Genomic DNA, 2,728 nt, shown 5'->3' with positions numbered 1-2,728 from the left:
AAGTCTTGTAGCAAACAGATGCATTCTTATAACAAGGGGGAGGTCTAGCAATGTGCTGACTGGATCAATACCATCCCCAGTACTGTCAAAAAAGGTCACTATATGTTTTTGGTTTTGGATTCAGGATCTTCAGCCTTGTTAAATATATGCTGAAACAAACAAAGAAATAGAAATGGCAAAAAATAAAGTCTCTCAGTGATCAAAGAAATGTAAACTTACACTACTCTGAGGGTCTATCTCAGACCAGTCATACATACATACATACATACATACATACATACATACATACACACACACACACACACACACACACACACACACACACACATATATATATATATATATATATATATATATACACACACACAAAGGCTTGTGGAGATGTGAGAAAGAGAAGTCCTTATCCTTGTTGATGGGGATGCAAACTGGTCCAGACACTAGAAATCAGTGAAGATGTTTCTACAAAACCTAATCAAAGAATGTCCATACGATCCAGCTATAACCCTCCTGGGCATACACCCAAAGGACTTCCTATCCAATGGAAGAGATTCTTTCACATTGAGATATACTGTTGCTCTTTTCACAACAGAAAGGCTTTGCCTGTGTGAAAAGGTGGTGTTGTGCACAATGAGATTTTTCCAGTTATAAATAAATATGAAAATTTCAGGAAACCATATGGAACTGGAAATGATATTGATTAAAGTTACTCAGGCTCAGAAAAGTTAACACTACGTGATCTCTTTAATATGTAGGTTCTAAATTTTAATTTTTATACATTAATGTTAAGGTGGGAGTGAGTACAGGTAAGAGCCAGGAAATGAGAAAGAGGCTATGAGATGGGAAGAAGGCTATAAGAGAAAATATGGAAAGATAGGGACACATGTTATATTAAAGCAGAAGGGGATTACTGGGATGGAAGGGTGTAAAAGGAATGAGGAAGTTCAACCAACATTATTTATGTAAAAAAATGTCATAATGAAATCTGCTACTTTGTAAAGTAACTAGCAAATTTAATTTAATTTTCTTAAGTGGGCTGGAGAGATTTCACAGTGTTTAACCTGTGAAATACAAGTCTGAGGAGTTGAGCTCAGATCCCTGGAACTGCCATAAATGCCAGGAGGGCATGGTAGCCAGCCTGAAATTTCAGGGTTCTGAAGGCTGAGATGGGGGATCCCTGAAGCAAGCTGAATACCTTGATTGGCTGTATTGGTGATACAGGAAGACTCGAGACATTAACCTCAAGTTTCTAAATGCAGTACATTCACATGCACGTGCTCTCTCATAAATGCCAACATTCATGCGCACAAGCACTCACAACATACATACATAAACACACACATACACACACACACACACACACACACGTACAGGAGCACACACATACAAGAGAAAAAGATGTAAAGGATGCATAAAGAGAAAGATAAGAGGAAAACAAGTAAAATTCTTTCCACAAACCAAATCCCCAAACATGAACACAGCTAATGCCACCTCAGATGCCTGTTTGCTCTCAATACTTCAATCCACAAGCCTGGTCTGCTTCTAGTACCCATTTTTCTTCATCTTGTTCCTGTGGAAAGCAAAACATGCTACTCCTACTAGCCTGGTTTACTAATGAAATGAGAACCATTGCCCTTTGGGAGTAGTGTCTAGAAGAATTTAGTTTATAGATCTTATTGGACCTTCTGATAGGGTCTTTCTGATCAGTCTATTCTACATGGTCTCCCAGAGTTTCTATAGTTGACTAACTTCCAGCCACACATAAAAGAGAGCTACTTAGTGACACACCCTTTCTCCACAGTGATTCCTCACTGTCTGCTTTCTCTGTCCTACTCGACGCATCACCTTCCGGATACACTAATCACACTCAAAGAGTTAGGTATGAAAACAAGCAGAAGTAACAAAATTGTTCTCGGGGAGAAGTAGTCTGATGGACTATTCCAGCAAAGTTTAATGACCAAATACATGAAGATCATGCCCTGCGAAAGAAAAGCAAGAGATAGCAGAAGGTAAATAGGCAGAATGAAGCAATACTGAGAGAAGGGAACAAATCCAAATGGTTTGCTGAGCAATTGTGGAGGAGGAGTGGATTGAGAAGATGAGGGAGGGGAGGCTGTGGTTGGTATATAACATTAATTAAAAAATAAAATTCATTTATATGTGAAAGAAAAAATACTGGCATGGAGACATATATTAGTAAAATCTCAAAATGTCAAGAGATATAGCAAAGTTAGCACTGGGCAAATGGAGGGAGGGTAAGCCAGTGTACTAAAGAAGAACTTATTGAGAATGTAGTGTGAAAGAGGAAAGCAGCAGTGTGCAACATGGAGTTCAGGAAGCACTGGAATGTGGGATACACAACCCCTTCAGCATGTTAGAGTTGTAGGATAATGACCAAACTGCACAGGAAAGCAAAAGTTGGAAGAAATGAGAATGTTCTTATTGCTCTGAGATCAAAGTGATTGGAAGTATGAAGTAGGATAAATACAAATGTTTGAATAAAAATAGACAATGCTGATTTCAACTTCAGACACTCAAAGAAAGAATCATAGAAGCTGCCAGACAGACAGGACTGATAATCTGCAAAGGAAAAAGCATTTGAGTGATGGCAAACCACTCATCAGAAATAATAGATACCAGATGACAATTAGAAACAGCAAAATGCTGAGGATGCTAATTATGACATCAGATGGTACAAAGTAAAGGACATGCAAGGCCATAGTTACACAGC

This window comes from Phodopus roborovskii, unplaced genomic scaffold, assembly GCF_943737965.1.
Source record: "Phodopus roborovskii unplaced genomic scaffold, PHOROB, whole genome shotgun sequence".
Lineage (NCBI taxonomy): Eukaryota > Metazoa > Chordata > Mammalia > Rodentia > Cricetidae > Phodopus > Phodopus roborovskii.
This window is presented reverse-complemented; position numbering follows the sequence as displayed.